This window comes from Mobula birostris, chromosome 14 (genome assembly GCF_030028105.1).
Source record: "Mobula birostris isolate sMobBir1 chromosome 14, sMobBir1.hap1, whole genome shotgun sequence".
Taxonomy (NCBI): Eukaryota; Metazoa; Chordata; class Chondrichthyes; order Myliobatiformes; family Myliobatidae; genus Mobula; species Mobula birostris.
Window position 1 is genome coordinate 57,591,576 of NC_092383.1, and position 18,264 is coordinate 57,609,839.

At 43.5% G+C, this 18,264-nt stretch overlaps 1 protein-coding gene across 2 annotated transcripts in view; it reads right to left on the reverse strand.

Annotated features, from left to right (window-relative positions):
• The window catches only part of LOC140209500 (1-phosphatidylinositol 4,5-bisphosphate phosphodiesterase delta-4-like), a 43,200-nt gene that overhangs the window by 22,944 nt on the left and 1,992 nt on the right, over positions 1-18,264 (reverse strand). Inside the window, exons 1-2 of one of the 2 annotated variants that reach the window (XR_011889002.1) lie at positions 10,863-11,123; positions 7,120-7,270 (exon numbers count right to left, since the gene is read on the reverse strand). The gene's annotated coding sequence lies outside the window, so the exon portion shown is untranslated. Of the gene's footprint in view, positions 1-7,119; positions 7,271-10,862; positions 11,124-18,264 lie in introns of those variants that run through there. The other variant, XR_011889003.1, reaches the window with a different exon arrangement.

Consider the following 18,264-nt stretch of genomic DNA (forward strand, 5'->3'; position numbering starts at 1 on the left):
CAGAACTGCTGTTCACTGGACGTTTTTAGCTTTTCACATCATTCTCTGTAAACTTTAGAGACTGCTGTGCATGAACATCCAGGAGATCAGCAGTTTCTGAGATACTCAAATCACCTCATCTGGCACCAACCATCACCAACGTTCAAATTTACTAAATCACATTTCTTTCCCACACTGATGTTTGGTCTGAACAACAACTGAACCTCTTGATCCTGTCTGCATGCTTTTATGCATTGAGTTGCCGCCACATAATTGGTTGATCAGTTATTTGCATTAATGAGGTGTACAGGGGTATTGAGTGAATATTATGCATTTTGGTATTGTTTTTCCCTTGTACGACCTCAATGTACTTACATTTTTTTTATTTTTATTGAAGGAATGACACAATACAGAATATATAATGCATTACATTTTCCTCCATTTTGCTTTTATATCGTACCCTCAACCAAACCTCCCCCCACCCGCCCTCCCCGAACATATCATGGCAGCTAATATATTTACAACACAACAATTCACAAATACAAGTACGGACATTTCACAACCATACCCCCACACTACTTCAAGACGACTGCTCACGCACATCTGCAACATGTCAGATGATCCAAAATACACTCATATTTACAATTCATCAACCATCCTGTGAGGTAAATTACAAGCGTGTTAAATGGGAGGCAACTTCCCAAGTACAATCAAATGCCTTCAACTAGTAGGTAATTCCTTAAGACTCCTAAAATATGATAAGAAAGGTCCCCATTTCGAATAGAACTTTTTCACAGATCCCCTCAAAGTGAATTTAATCTTTTCTAATTTCAGAAAAAACATTACATCTTCTAACCAAGCAGCAGCAGTTGGGGGAGTGGTAGATTTCCAAACCAGCAAAATTCTCCTATGGGCCAATAGCAATGTAAATACAATGATATCCAACTGGCTTGCATTTAAACCCAAATCATCATCTGCCACACCAAATACAGCTATAAGCGGGCAAGGTCTCAATGTCACCCCCAAAACCTCACTGATAATTTTAAAAATCAGTGCCCAGTAGTCATCAAGCCGAGCGCATGACCAAAATGCATGTACTAAACCAGCCGGAGAGAAGGAACACCTGTCACAGCCAGCGTCTGTCCCAGGGTATATGTCTGCAAGTCTGGCTTTACTTAAGTGTACCCTGTGTAAAACTTTAAATTGTATGAGCCCCAGTCTAGCACATGATGATGAGAAATGAACCCTATTCAATACTTTTGCCCAATATTCCTCAGCCAGATCCATACCGAGGTCATCCTCCCACCTACTCTTAGTTTTGTTTAGATCTTGAACTCCCAAAGACATCAGCTGAGAGTATAGTTCAGAGATCAGCCCTTTACTTTTAAAGCTAAGAGTTTTTCCCATAACATAGCAGGTGGTCGATCAGGAAAAGAGGGAAATTTTTCCTTGACAAAGTGGTGAATCTGCAGGTATTTAAAAAAATGATTATGCGGAAGGCCATACTTACCGCGCAGCTTATCAAAACTATCAAATATGTTATCAGTATACAAATCCTTAATGAGCATAAGACTGTTCAAACCCCATTGTCTGAAAGCTGAATTGAATGTGGAGGGAGGAAATAAATGGTTTTTATGAATGGGGCCCAAAACTGAAGTTGATATGAACTTATAGTGGCAGCGAAATTGATTAAAAATTTTGAGGGTGGACAGCATGACCGGGTTAGATGTGAATTGAGAGGATTTCAATGGGAAGGAAGAATACATCAAAGCTGGGAGAGATGAGGAGTGGCAAGACCATGACTCAAGCAGGCACCAGATTATATCTGGCCGGTGGAGCCAAAATAATATTTTTTGAATGTTCGATGCCCAGTAATAATGAATAAAGCTGGGAAGACCCATTCCACCTACGTCACAACCTTTTTGGAGAGTGTGATTATTAACCCTTGGGACCTTATTTTCCCAAATAAAGGAGGTTATAGCTTGGTCAACTGACTTAAAAAGTAACTTAGATAAGAAAACTGGCAAACACTGAAACAAATAAAGAAATCTAGGAAGTATAGTCATTTTCACTGATTGAATTCTCCCAGCTATAGTAAGGGGTAAACTGCGCCATCTCTCAAAATCAGCCTTCATTTGGCTAACCTGAGGCCTGTAGTTAGCTTCAAACAGAGATGTAAAAGAGCGAGTAATATGTATTCCTAGGTATACAAAATCATCTTGAGATAAAGGAAAAAGCAAAGATTCCTGTCGGATCTGTAGGGCCAAGTTATTAATGGGAAAGCATTTGCTTTTTTGGAAGTTCAGTTTATAGCCAGAGAAGGCTCCAAACTGACCTAATAATTACACAATAGCAGGACTACTACCTACAGGGTCGCTAACATAAAGTAAGAGGTCATCAGCATATAGGGATATACGGTGTTCCATGTCCCCTTTTCTAACACCTTGAAATAATATAGTTGACTTAAGTGCAATAGAAAGAGGCTCAATTGCAATTGCAAAAAGAAGAAGGGACAATGGCGAATGCCACGTGTTAATAGGAAATAGTCAGATTGAAAATGATTTGTCTGTATACATGCTAAAGGCGAGTGGTATAATAGCTTAACCCAAGCTACAAATATTCTGCCAAATCCAAATTTCTCCAAAACACTAAACAAGTATACCCACTCCACTGTACCAAACGCCTTCTTCACGTCCAAAGAGATAACAACCTCCAGACTTAGAGAATCACTGGGTGAATAAACCACATCAGCCAGTCGACAGATATTAAAAAAAAATGGCAATTTTTAATAAAACCTGTTTGATCGTCTGAGATTATATTGGGAAGGGGACGTTCTAAATGGCATGCAAGCACTTTAGCCAAAATTTTCACATCTACATTCAAAAGTGAGATGGGGCGATATGGTCCACATTGAGTCGGGTCCTTGTCCTTTTTAAGAAGTAGTGAAATAGCTGCCTGTGAAAGAGAAGGGTTTTTTTTAAATAATCTGTGTAGCTGTCAGTCGTATTTATTGTCATATCTAAAGTACATGTGTGAACAGGGGCAAGGAAAAACTTAACTTGCAACAGCAGCACAATCTCATAGTGTCAGATCGGCAGCATTCACTAGAAAATAAAATTATATGCAATGTACTGAAGAAAGAACACAATTACAAAAAAACAAGGTCCATTTCAGTGCACAGTTGTTCGCTGTATCTCATCATGTGTGAGAATAATAAACCAATTATTAATAACCGGAAGGAAACTGAAGCTCCCAGGGTAAACCCTACGGCGACAGGGAGAAGCTGCAAATTCCACACAGACAACATCAAAGGTCCAGGGGTGCAGTGGTTCGTGCAACACAATTACAGCTTGGGGCATGGGTGCTTGGACCTGTAACCCACCTGTAAAGAGATTGTATGTTCTTCCCGTCAGTGCGTGGGTTTCCTCCGGGTGCTCCGGTTTCCATCCATAGTCCAAAGACGTACTATTTAGTAGGTTAGTTGGTGTTTGTAAATTGTGCTGTGATTAGGCCAGTGTTAAATAGGTGGATTGCTGGGCAGCACGACTCAATGGGCCAGAAGGGCCTGTTCCACGCTGCTCTCTAAATGAAGTAAGTAAAATGTAAACAACAGGAATTCTGCAGATGCTGGAAATTCAAGCAACACACATCAAAGTTGCTGGTGAACGCAGCAGGCCAGGCAGCATCTCTAGGAAGAGGTGCAGTCGACGTTTCAGGCCGAGACCCTTCGTCAGGACTAACTGAAGGAAGAGTGAGTAAGGGATTTGAAAGTTGGAGGGGGAGGGGGAGATCCAAAATGATAGGAGAAGACAGGAGGGAGAGGGATAGAGCCAAGAGCTGGACAGGTGATAGGCAAAAGGGGATACGAGAGGATCATGGGACAGGAGGTCCAGGAAGAAAGACAAGGGGGGGGGGGACCCAGAGGATGGGCAAGAGGTATATTCAGAGGGACAGAGGGAGAAAAAGGAGAGTGAGAGAAAGAATGTGTGCATAAAAATGAGTAACAGATGGGATACGAGGGGGAGGTGGGGCCTTAGCGGAAGTTAGAGAAGTCGATGTTCATGCCATCAGGTTGGAGGCTACCCAGACGGAATATAAGGTGTTGTTCCTCCAACCTGAGTGTGGCTTCATCTTTACAGTAGAGGAGGCCGTGGGTGGACATGTCAGAATGGGAATGGGATGTGGAATTAAAATGTGTGGCCACTGGGAGATCCTGCTTTCTCTGGCGGACAGAGCGTAGATGTTCAGCAAAGCGGTCTCCCAGTCTGCGTCGGGTCTCGCCAATATATAAAAGGCCACATCGGGAGCACCGGACGCAGTATATCACCCCAGTCCACTCACAGGTGAAGTGTTGCCTCACCTGGAAGGACTGTTTGGGGCCCTGAATGGTGGTAAGGGAGGAAGTGTAAGGGCATGTGTAGCACTTGTTCCGCTTACACGGATAAGTGCCAGGAGGGAGATCAGTGGGGAGGGATGGGGGGGACGAATGGACAAGGGAGTTGTGTAGGGAGCGATCCCTGCGGAATGCAGAGGGGGGGGAGGGAAAGATGTGCTTAGTGGTGGGATCCCGTTGGAGGTGGCGGAAGTTACGGAGAATAATATGTTGGACCCGGAGGCTGGTGGGGTGGTAGGTGAGGACCAGGGGAACCCTATTCCTAGTGGGGTGGCGAGACGATGGAGTGAGAGCAGATGTACGTGAAATGGGGGAGATGCGTTTAAGAGCAGAGTTGAGAGTGGAGGAAGGGAAGCCCCTTTCTTTAAAAAAGGAAGACATCTCCCTCGTCCTGGAATGAAAAGCCTCATCCTGAGAGCAGATGCGGCGGAGACGGAGGAATTGCGAGAAGGGGATGGCGTTTTTGCAAGAGACAGGGTGAGAAGAGGAATAGTCCAGATAGCTGTGAGAGTCAGTAGGCTTATAGTAGACATCAGTGGATAAGCTGTCTCCAGAGACAGAGACATAAAGATCTAGAAAGGGGAGGGAGGTGTCGGAAATGGACCAGGTAAACTTGAGGGCAGGGGTGAAAGTTGGAGGGAAAGTTAATAAAGTCAACGAGTTCTGCATGCGTGCAGGAAGCAGCGCCAATGCAGTCATCGATGTAGCGAAGGAAAAGTGGGGGACAGATACCAGAATAGGCACGGAACATAGATTGTTCCACAAACCCAACAAAAAGGCAGGCATAGCTAGGACCCATATGGGTGCCCATAGCTACACCTTTAGTTTGGAGGAAGTGGGAGGAGCCAAAGGAGAAATTATTAAGAGTAAGGACTAATTCCGCTAGACGGAGCAGAGTGGTGGTAGAGGGGAACTGATTAGGTCTGGAATCCAAAAAGAAGCGTAGAGCTTTAAGACCTTCCTGATGGGGGATGGAAGTATATAAGGACTGGACATCCATGGTGAAAATAAAGCAGTGGGGGCCAGGGAACTTAAAATCACCGAAAAGTTTAAGAGCGTGAGAAGTGTCACGAACATAGGTCGGAAGGGATTGAACAAGGGGTGATAAAACAGTGTCGAGGTATGCAGAGATGAGTTCGGTGGGGCAGGAGCAAGCTGAGACAATAGGTCAGCCAGGACAGGCAGGTTTGTGGATCTTGGGTAGGAGGTAGAAACGGGAAGTGCGGGGTGTGGAAACTATAAAGTTGGTAGCAGTGGATGGGAGATCCCCTGAGCGGATAAAGTCGGTGATGGTGTGGGAGACAATGGCCTGGTGCTCCTTAGTGGGGTCACGATCGAGGAGTAAATAAGAGGAGGTATCCGCGAGTTGTCGCTGTGCCTCGGCAAGGTAGAGGTCAGTACGCCAGACTACAACAGCACCCCCCTTATCGGCGGGTTTAATAATAAGGTTAGGATTAGTGTGGAGGGAATGGAGAGCAGAGCGGTCGGAAGGAGTGAGGTTGGAATGGGGACAAGGTGCGGTGAAGTCGAGACGGTTGATGTCCCGTCGGCAATTAGCGATAAAGAGATCCAGAGCAGGCAGAAGACCAGAGCAGGGTGTCCATGAAGAAGAGGAGGGTTGAAGATGGGAGAAGGGGTCATCGGTGGGGGTGGAAGAGTCCTTGCCGAAGAAGTAGGCTCGGAGACGGAGACGGCAGAAGAAAAGTTCCACATCGTGGTGAACACGGAACTCGCTGAGGTGTGGGCGAAGGGGGACAAACGTGAGGCCCTTACTGAGAACAGAGCGTTCTGCCTCCGACAGTTGAAGGTCAGAGGGGATGGTAAAGACCCGGCACGGATGAGAGCTGGGATCAGAGGGGGGAGGGGGGAGGCTGGGGGTGTCAATGGAGAGGGGAGGGTTGGGGTGAGAGGAAGATGGAGCCTCTGAGTACCCAGGAGCTGACGGTGGGATCTGAAGGAGACGGGATTGCAGGGTATTGGTGGGGGAAGGGGAGACAGGAGTCACAACAGCGGCACATAAAGACCCGGCCTGGAGTTCAAGGCTGGCATCGCAGTTGGTGGTTGCTCAATCGCTGTGAATGTCTCCATGGTCGTTGCTGGAGTCCGGGTTTTGAATATGCCCTGAGGTGTTGGAGCCGCCGAGATCAGTGGCAAGGGCCGCAATCTGAAGTTCATGCCTGCTAGCGTCGGGGCCGGCAGGCTCTGGAGTCCGTAGATGTAGGATCTTGCAATCTTTGCCTAACATGACAAAGTCAAAAAAACGGCGATTGCAGGCGTGAATCCGACGGAGGATGAAATAACGGGTAGGACCATTACAGACGGTGAAGAAAGTGTCCCGAAGGTGTGGAAGGGTCTGGGATAGGGACACCAAGTACCTCCTCATGGCGGAGAGAGTCGCCTTCAGAGCTTGACGGGAGAAGTGGCGAGAGGCAGAGTCAATAAAATGTGATTATCTGGGATCCTCAGAAGGTCCAAACTGAGAGGCTTGGAAACCAATCCTAAAGCCAACTGGAGTAAGTTGGCGAAGGAGGCACGCTCCAAGAAAGGATATATGGCTGTGATAGCGAGTCTGAGTCAAATGTATACTGGTGCCTTTATGTAGAAACTCCACTGGCTTCAGCATGGAGCCATATCAGGAATCAGGGACTAATCACAGGCAGGGCTGTTGCTCTGGACAAATACTTTTGTAAACTTTCTTTAAACATGCTCCGTCTCCCATCACCGCTCCAAAATTTGTCAATACTCACAGATTGATTCCTAGCCAACATCAGGACCTTTTCGGAATTCTACCACACTGTCCGACAGTCATCCTGGTTTTGTAAATGTGGGACTTCATCCATGAGCCAGATTTGATCTTCTGCATATGGTTACCCCTCAGCATGGCTTAATATCTTCATCCTTGATGAGGAGAACAGAGAGGAAGTGTCAGTCAAAGAGATGTTGTCATGGAAGGGGAAGTGGGATGCAGGGTAGTGAAGAGGAAGACCAGTGGGGGTTCAGATGGGGCGGGTAAGTCGAGAGTGAGAAACTGGAGAGATAGGCATAAGAAGTTGGGAATTAGGAAGGTAGGGGTGAGCAACAGAGAGAAGGGGAAATTTATTAATGTACGGGAAGGTCAAAAAAATGCAATGAATGAGACTGAACAACACAGCACAGTATGGGCCTTTCAGCCAACAATATTGAGCAAACCACTTAAGCTGTTCTAGGATTAATCTAAGCTTTCCCTCCTACAGTAACACTCAATTTTTCTATCATCCATATGATTTGAGAGTTTCTTGAAAGTACCCAATTTATCTATCTCTACTTCGATCCCTGAGGTGGTTCAGCACATCTACTGGGCTCTGCAAAAAAAACCTTTCTTACCTCTTTCCACCCTGGGAAAAAGCCTCTGGATATCCACTCAATCAATGCCAGTTATGATCTTGTAAACTTCTATCAAGTTACCTCTCATGCTTCTTCAGCCTAAAGAGAAAAACCTCAGCTCACTCATCTTATCCTCCGAAGACAATATGAGGATAGGTTGAACAAGTCCAGGCAGCAACCTGTTGAATATCCACTGCACAGTAGATAGGAGAGAGGAGGAACAGTAATGGTTCAGTGAAAATTGTAAGCTTTTGATTGATCTTGGAGTTGGTTAATACGTTGGCACAGCATCAAGGGTTGAAGGGCCTGTCGTAATGTTCTATATAAGAGTTCAGAAGAAGGCTCAACAGAATGATTCTGGGAGAAAATCCCGGTGTTGCAGGAGGCGAGTAGCTGGGTGACTGTCAGGAGAAATAGAAATAGGCAGGTCGAGCAGAACACACCTGTGGCCATCCCCTCAAAAATAAGTATACTGCTTTGGATAGTCTTGCGGCAGATGACTTCCTGGGAGAATGTCACGGTGACAGGTTACAGGCACTGAGCATGAGTCCGTGGTGCAGAAAGGGAAGAGAGAGAAGAAGGGAGCGGTCATGATAGGGTACTCAATAATGAGGGGAACAGATGGGAGATTCTGTGGACATGAAAGGGGATGCAGTGAATGTTGTATATTTGGACTTTCAGAAGACCTTTGACAAGATGCCACACATGATGCTGTCTACCAAGTTAAGAGCCCATGGTATTACAGGAAAGTTACTAACATGGTTAGAGCATTGCCTGATTGGTAGGAGGCAGCGAGTGGGAATAAAAGCATCCTTTGGTTGGCTGCCAGTGACTAGTCGTATTCTACAGGGGTCGGTGTTGGGACCACTTCTTTTTATACTGTATAGAAATGATTTAGCCGATGGAATAGATGACTTTGTTGCCAAGTTTGCAGATGATATGAAGATTGGTGAGGGGCAGGTAGTGTTGAGGAAACAGGTAGGATGCAGAAGGATTTAGACAGATTAGGAGAAGGGGCAAGAAAGTGGCAAATGAAATACAAAGTTGGAAAATGCATGGTCATGCACTTTGGTATTAGAAATAAATGTGCAGAACATTTTCTAAATAGGGAGAAAAGCCAAAAATCTAAGATGCAAAGGGTCTTGGGAGTCCTTGTGCAGAACACCCGAAAGGTTAACTTGCAGGTAGAGTCAGTGGTGAGGTTTACAAATGCCATGTTAGTATTCATTTCAGAAGGTCTAGAATACAAGAGCAAGAATGCATTGCTGAGGCTTTATAAAGCATTAGTGAGGCCTCACCTTGAGTACTGTGAACAGTTTTGAGCCTCTTACCATAGAAAAGATGTGCTGGCATTGGAGAGGGTCCAGAGGAGGTTCACAAGGAAGATTCAAGGAATAAAAGGGTTATCATACGAGGAACATTTGATGGCTCTGGGTCTGCACTCGCTGGAATTCAGAAGGACAAGGGGGGATCTCATTGAAACCTTTCCAATCTTGAAAGACCCAGACAGAGTGGATGTGGAAAGGATGTTTCCTATGGTGGGAGGGTCCAATTATAACAGACAGAAGGATGAATTTCTTTTGTCAGATTGTGGTGAATCTGTGGACATTGTTTACCACAGACAGCTGTACAGGGCAAGTCATCGGGTATACTCAAAGCATAGTTTGACAGGTTCTTGATTAATCTCTGCATCAAAGGCTCAATAATCGGGCTGAGTGATAATAAACCAGCCATGGTGGAATGGTGAAGCAGGCTTGATAAACAGAATGGCCGATTCTACTCCTATGACTTATCCTTTATGGTCGAAGGAAGGTAGTTAGTGAAGGGCAATGATCTCAGCAGAATGATCTCAACCTGAATTTTCAGCCATCCATTTCTCTTCTTGGATGCTGCCTGACCTGCTGAGTACTACTGATTCTGCCCGTTTTCGCACTCCACATCCCAACATTTGCTGACCCTTGTGTCTCTGTTTCGATGAAGACCATTCTGTATCATGAGATGACCTGTGGTATTTTGGGCCGAATGTCATTGTCTATATGGTAGCAATCAGTTACCCAAAGCCCAGCTCTCTTAATCGAAAGTGAACAAGCACCAAGATATCTGGTGTCACTGAGATGGCAATGTCTCAATCCGAGGGAACACAAGGCCCTTTAGGCTCTTCTGTGACCTTGAAGGTTCTGGTCCAAGCACACAGACACCATGGCTGCAAAGCCCACTGGCACCTCTCCTCCCTCAGGATGCTAAAGAAATTGAACAGGTCCCCTTTGACCCTCACCAATTTCCCTCAATACATCATGTAGAAAAAATCCTATCCGGATGTATCGTGGTTTGGTACGGCAACTGCTCTTTCCGTGAATGTAGGAAACTGCAGTGAGCTGTGAACACAACTCAACATATCACAGAAACTAGTCCATGGATTCGGCACACAGCTCTCACTGCCTCAGTAGAGCAGCCAACATAATCAAAGACCCACCCACCCTGTACAATCTCTCTGAAAGCATATACCATCAGTCTCAGGAACAGTTTCTCTCCCACTGTTATAAAACTATTGAACGCTTCCCTTCTACACCTGACCACACAATCTACCACATCAGGGCCTTGCACCTACACTGCACTTTCTCTGTAACTGTAATACTTTATTCTGCATTCTCTTATTGCTTATCCCCTGTACAACCTCAATGCACTAATGTCATAAAATGATCTACATGGATTGTGTGGAAAACAAAGTTTTATCAGTGCAACTTGGTACATGTGACAATAATAAACCACTTAACCGTTATTGAACTGTCTCAAATTCTCGCCATTTTGCAGAGAAGTGTGAGACGCCATGTGTTGTCAGTACTTTCAGTTCCTAGTCCAGGAAAAGCTAGTTTATGACAGAGGGTACATTCTCCTGCATGGTGGGGAAAAACAGGGTTAAATAATGGATGGGGATGGCAATAAACACCAGTTGATTGGGCACCCTATCACTGAGCTATAGATCATGTTAAAGGACAGTCCATGGAAATTGGCTTTCCACTAAAGTACAAAGTAAAATTGTGGCAGATTGAAAACAAAAAATATTGCTTGTGTGGAATGTCCCAAGATTCCAAAACGAAGGACACTCTTTAAAGAGTCAAGTACCCACTCTGATGCTGGCTGGTGGCGCAAAGGCATCAGCGCCGGACTCCAGAGCGAAGGTTCCCCAGTTCAAATCCAAGCCGGGCCGCCCCCCTCCGAGCACGCTTTCCATCCCGGCCAGGCTGAGCGTCGAGCTAACCACTCTCCCTCGTAAAAGAAAAAAGGGTCAAGTCAGGAATGTTCATATCGTGACCAGGTTAATCTGAAAGGAGACCAATCCTGACACCACACACCAGACAAGAATGGCTGACTGTCTGGTGCAACATGCTAAAAAAAAATCCTACTCTGCAGAGATCACGATACAGGTAATGAGAGACTCTATCCAGAGTCTGCTAACTATCTAGAAAATGGAACAGCACAGCACTGAAAAAGGCCCTTTACCCCACCATGCCTTGACAAAATAATTAAAATAGTAATTAAATCCTGACTAACCTACTTTCTTCTGCCTACACAATGTCCATATCTTTCTATTCCATACACATTCATGTACCTATCGATGAGACTTTCAAAACACCTCTATTATACTTTCCTTTAGTACCGTCCCTGGCAGCCACCACTCTGTGTGAAAAACAACTTGCCCTGCACATCTCCTTTGAATTTACCCTTTCTCATTTGAAATTCATGTCCTGCAGTCCATTATCCAGTCTGAGTGTACAACTGCATTCTGGAACTATATCAACAGTGTTCTTTGGCACAACAGACATTCCCTCCTTAGCAGGTGTCCCTTGTGCAGTAAATGCTTATCTAAAACCAAGTTTGTGCTTTTGGATTCTCATCTGAACCACATCTGTCTCACACCGATAGTATTAATGGGTCATCATGGAGATTGTGGGCCAAAGAGCCTTTTCCCTGTTGTGGGGCTCTATGACACTTCATGGCCCAACAGATGCTTTGAGTAGGGGCAGCCTCCCACCTCGTTCAGTAGCTGTCAGTTAGTGCAACACTTCTCAGTGCCAGCATTCACTAAATGGGGTTCAATTCCCACTGCTGTCGATAAGGAGTTTGTACATTCTCCCCATGATTGTGTGGGTTTCCTCTGAATGCTCCCATTTCCTCCCACATTTCAAAACTATACAGATTATGCTTAGTACAATGTGGGACTGCCATGTTGGTGCTGGAAGCATGGCGACTCTTGTACGCTGTCCCCAACAGAGTCTTCAGACTGTATTTACCATTGACACAAACAACATATTTTACCCTATGTTTCGGTGAAATTGTGACACATAAAGTTAATCATAAATCTCTCCTCTCTTACCTTAAACCTCTGGTTCTTGATTCACCAAAGCTGGGAAAAAGACTGAGCATATTCACCCTATCTGTACCCACAATGACATTTTACACCTCTATAAGATCACCTTGAGTCCCTTAGTCTCCAATGAATAAAGCCCTCAGCTGACCAAAACTCAAGATCTAAGACGCAGAAGTACAGCTTATATTTACATCTGTCTTCACTGTGATTCAGCACTCTTGGTTGAACTCTGATGTTTTGTACTCATCACTGTATTTATTGCTGGAATTATTGAGCAAGCAATTTCATTGTTTCCGTCACACAAACCAAGATGCAAATTGTAGAGAGTGAACCTCAAGCATTTTCCCTTAACTGATATCAGTGGTGTACAAGATGAGACAGTGCCAAATTTCCTTGTTTTCTTATGTATGTATATATCGAAATGTACAACGAAATGCATAATTTCTGTGTCAATGACCAACACAGTGTGATGATGAACTTCCTTACCACTGACTCAAACTGCAAGTTACCCTTTAGGGAATCCTGCATGAGGTCGCACAAATCCCTTTGCAACTCTGATTTCTGTTTCTTCTCCCCACTTAGAAATTCCTTGAACAGTACAAAGCCAGGCACTGGAAGAAGCTGGTACATCCTTATTGAATCCTTCCTTCAGCTCATTTTTTTTTCTTTTTCAATCTTTTTATTAGTTTCATAAAATATAAAGATGACATAATAGTAGTACAAAGTTATTGCGAATATATTGTTATAATAACATGAGTAATTATAAAACCAAATAATACTTAATTGAAAAACTCCCAATCATATAGGATACCAATGAATAATACAGAACAAAGAAAAATACCTAGACAAAAATTATGAAAAAGGAAAAAAAATTAATAACCCTCTCAAAAAAATAGTAATCTAAACAGAATTAATCAACTAAACTAAAAAAAACCTAGGTTGTTTTAACATCGTAAAAATTGGGAGAAAAGAAAACCTTAGTGTCGACGACTCCGTTTCTCTCAACCAACACTACAGAGAAGTAAAATAAGTTTGGAAATGGTCAAATTACATCAAATGAAAATGCTGAATAAATGGCCTCCAAGTTTTTCCAAATTTAATGGAAGGGTCATAAACCACACTTCTAATTTTTTCCAAATTTAAACACAATATAGTTTGTGAAAACCAGTGAAATATAGTAGGAAGGTTAATCTCTTTCCAATTCAGCAAAATGGATCTTCTAGCCATTAAAGTAAGAAATGCAACCATCTGACAAGCTGAAGAGTTAAATGATTTGAGTCAATCATTGGTAACCCAAAAATAGCAGTAATTTGGTGAGGTTGTAAGTCTATATTCAAAACCGTTGAAATAATATAAAAAATATCTTTCCAATATTTTTTCAACAAAGGACATGACCAAAACATGTGAGTTAAAGAAGCTATTTCGGAATGACATCTATCACATATAGGATTTATATAAGAGTAATAACGAGACAGTTTATCTTTGGACATATGAGCCCTGTGCACTACTTTAAACTGTATCAACGCATGTTTAGCAAATATAGAAGATGAATTAACTAACTGAAGAATTTTTTCCCCATTTTTCAATTGGTATAATAATCTTAAGTTCTCTTTCCCAATCAGTTTTAATTTTATTAGATACATCAGGACATAAATTCATAATTATATTATAAATAATTGCTACAACACCTTTCTGAGAGAGATTTAAATCTAAATTTTTTTCCAAAAAATAAGTGTGGAAAATTAGGAGAAACAGTAATTAAGGAGTTTCTAACCTGTAGGTATCTAAAAAAGTGAGATATGCGTAAATTATATTTATTAGAAAGTTGATCAAAGGACATAAAACAAGTATCCAAAAATAAATCACAAAATCGTACTACTGCATACCTTTGATTTTCCAATCAAAGTAAGCCTGATCCATAGTGGAAGGTTGAAAAAAGAAATTAGGTATAATAGGACTTGCTAAATTAAATGGTTCAACCCAAAAAATTTTCGAAATTTAAACCATATACGTAAAGTATGCTTAACTATTGGATTATTCATTTGTTTATACAGTTTAGAAAAAATGAAAGGAAGCAAGTCCCTAAAACGGAACCCAAAGAAAACCCTTGTTATGAATTACATTCAAGATTTACCCAATGTGGACTTAAAGTTGCATCCAAGTCTCGTAACCAAAATTTTAAGTGTCGAATATTAATTGCCCAATAATAAAATCTAAAATTTGGGAGCACAAACCCCCCGCTCTTTTTTAGATTTCTGTAAATACCTTTTACCTAGCCTAGGATTTTTGTTCTGCCATATATATGAAGAAATGTTTGAGACAACGTTATCAAAGAAAGATTTTGGAATAAAAATTGGAACTGATTGAAATACAAACGTTTGTACATATAGAAATTTAGGCAAAATAATCTTAATAGCATTAATCTGACCAATCAAAGACAAAGATATTGGTGACCATTTAGTAAACAAAAGTTTAATCTGATCAATTAAAGGTAAAAAAATTAGCTTTAAATAAATCTTTATACTTTTTCATAATTATAATCCCTAAATATATAAAAGAGTCAGTAACCAATTTAAATGGTAAACATCCGTAAATAGGAACCTGTTTATTTAGGGGAAATAATTCACTCTTATTAAGGTTTAATTTGTAGCCAGAAAAATCACTAAATTGAGACAACAAAGCTAGTATAACAAGAATTGACTCCTCCGGATTAGAGAAAATAATAACAAATCATCCACATATAGTGATAATTTATGTATTTCATTTCCACAGATAATACCAAAAAATATTGGGCGAGTCATGGATAGCAATTGTTAAAGGTTCAAGGGCGATATTCAATAGTAAAGGATTAAGAGGGCATCCTTGCCTAGTACCGCGAAATAGACGAAAAAAGGGAGATCTTTGATTATTAGCGCAAACCAAAGCTACAGCGGTATGATATAACAATTTGATCCAAGATATAAATATCAAACTAAAATTAAATTTCTTGAGCACACTAAATAAATAAGACCATTCAACTCTGTCAAAGGCTTTTTCAGCATCTAATCAGATAATACATTCTGGAGTATTTAAGTGAAGGGGTATAAACAATATTCATTAACCTCCTAATATTAAAAGATGAATAATGGCTCATTTGAACTTGTTTACCAAGACATGTTCCAAACAAATGACAGTTCAGAACTCCCTCTGGGGTATCACTATTGCATAGTCAATACTGAAATCGCTTTACAATGCCAACGATCACAATGGGGCTCAATTCCCACCCATGTCTGTAAGGAGTTTGTATGACTGCATGGATTTCCTCTGGGTGCTCTGATTTCCTCCCATATTCCAAAGGTGTATAGGTTCAGGTTGCTGAATTTTCGGAATACTACATTGTTACCAGAAACGTGGTGACACTTGTGGGCTGTCTACCAGCACATCCTTGGACTGTGCTGTTTGCTGTCGCAAAAGGATGTATTTCACTGAATGCTTCAATGTACATTTCATTAATAAAGCTAACCTTTAAAAGACTGGCCTCAGTTACTTCTTTGAACAAGGTAAAAAGGGAGAAGCAGGTCGAGACTGAGATGCGTAAAGAGAAAGATGAACTCAGCGTTACCCAGGAACAGGCAAGTCAGGTAGTATTCAAGTCAAAATGTGGATGACTGTTGATACCAGACAGGATAGTTTGAGTATCTCAACCTACTGACCTCTTAAGCTTTTCACACACAACAATATCTCCATTTTACAGAGAACGGTAGGATAAACAACAACAAAAAAAAACATCCTGAGTGGCAGTACTCTGCAAAAGTGCCTTGTTAATGAGAAAGTTCAGAGATGCATGGCCAGGCCAGACCGATTCAGAATGACAGGAAAGGAACAGTAAATCAAATAGTCACTCGTTATAATAGTGGTGTGAAAAACAGCATCTCCAAATGCGAGCACCACACACAAAATGCTGGTGGAACCCAGCAGGCCAGGCAGCATCTATAGCAAGGAGTACAGTCCACGTTTCGGACCGAAACTCTTCATCAGGCCTCCCTTCCCCCTCTGATCCCAGCTCTCATCTGTGCCGGGTCTTTACCATCCCCTCCGATCTTCAACTCTCTGAGGCAGAGCGCTCTGTCCTCAGTAAGGGCCTTACCTTTGTCCCCCTTTGCCCAGACCACAGCGAGTTCTGCGTGCGCCATGAACTCTTCTTCCGCTGGCTCTATCTTCGAGCCTACTTCCTTGGCAAGGACTTTCCCACCCGCAATGACCCCTTCTCCTACCTTCAACCCTCCTCCTCTTCATGGACACTCCGCTCTGGTCTTTTGCCTGCTCTGGATCTCTTTATTGCTAACTGCTGACGGGACATCAACCGTCTCGACTTCACCACACCTTGTTCCAATTCCAACCTCACTCCTTCTGAACACTCTGCTCTCCACTCCCTCCGCAACAATCCTAACTTTACTATAAAACCCGCCGATAAGGGGGGTGCTGTTGTAGTCTGGCGTACTGACCTCTACCTTGCCGAGGCACAGTGACAGCTCGCTGATACCTCCTCTTATTTACCCTTCCATCATGACCCCACTAAGCATCACCAGGCCATTGTCTCCCACACCATCACCAACCTTATCAGCTCTGGGGATTTCTCATCCACTGCCACCAACCTCATACTTCCCACACCCCGCACTTCCCGTTTCTGCCTTCTACCCAAGATCCATAAACCTGCTTGTCCAGGTAGACCCATTGTCTCAGCTTGCACCTGCCCCACCGATCTCATTTCTGCATACCTCGACACTGTTTCATCCCCCCTTGTTAAATCCCTTCCCACCTATGTTCGTGACATTTCTCATACTCTGAATTTTTTCGATGATTTTAAGTTCCCTGGTCCCCACTGCCTAATTTTCACCGTGGATATTCAGTCCCAAAATACCTCCACCCCACCAGGAAGGTCTCAAAGCTCTCCGCTTCTTTTTGGATTCCAGACTTAACCAGTTCCCCTCTACCACCACGCTCCTCCGTCTAGCTGAATTAGTCCTTACTCTTAGTAATTTCTCCTTTGGCTCCTTCCACTTCCTCCAAACTAAAGGTGTAGCCATGGGCACCCGTATGGGTCCCAGCTATGCCTGCCTTTCTGTTGGCTTTGAGGAACAGTCCATGTTCCAAGCTATACTGGTATCTGTCCCCCACTTTTCCTTCGCTACATCGACAACAACATTGGCGCTGCTTCCTGCACACATGCTGAGCTTGTTGACTTCATTAACTTTGCCTCCAACTTTCACCCTGCCCTCAAATTTACCGGTCCATTTCTGACACCTCCCTCTCCTTTCTTGATCTTTCGGTCTCTGTCTCTGGAAACAGTTTATCTACTGATGTCTACTATAAGCCGACAGACTCTCAGACCTACCTGGACTATTCCTCTTCCCACCCTGTCTCTTACAAAATGCCATCCCCTTCTCTCAATTCCTCCATCTCCGCCGCATCGGCACTCAGGATGAGGCTCTTCATTCCAGGATGAAGGAGATGTCTTCTTTTTTTAAAGAAAGTGGCTTCCCTTCCTCTACGATCAACTCTGCTCTCAAATGCATCTCTGTCATTTCACACACATCTGCTCTCACCCCATCCTCCTGCCACCCCACTAGGGATAGTGTCCTCACCCACCACCCCACCAGCCTCCAGGTCCAACATATAATTCTCTGTTACTACCGCTACCTCCAACGGGATCCCACCCCCAAGCACATCTTTCCCTCCCCCCCCTTCTGCTTTCCGCGGGGATCGTCCCCTACGCGACTCCCTTGTCCATTCGTCCCCACATCCCTTCCCACCAATCTCCCTCCAAGCACTTATCCTTGTAAGCGAAACAAGTGCTACACCTGCCCTTACACTTCCTCCCTCACCACCATTCAAGGCACCAGACAGTCCTCCCAGGTGAGGCAACTCTTCACCTGTGAGTCGGCTGCTGTGATATACTGCGTCCAGTGCTCCAGGTGTGGCCTTCTATAAATTGGTGAGACCCGACGCAGACTAGGAGACTATTTCACTGAACACCTACACTCTGTCCGCCAGAGAAAGCAGAATCTCCCAGTGGCCACACATTTTAATTCCACGTCCATTGCCCATTCTGATATGTCAATCCTTGGCCTCCTCTACTGTCAAGATGAAGCCACACTCAGGTTGGAGGAACAACACCTTA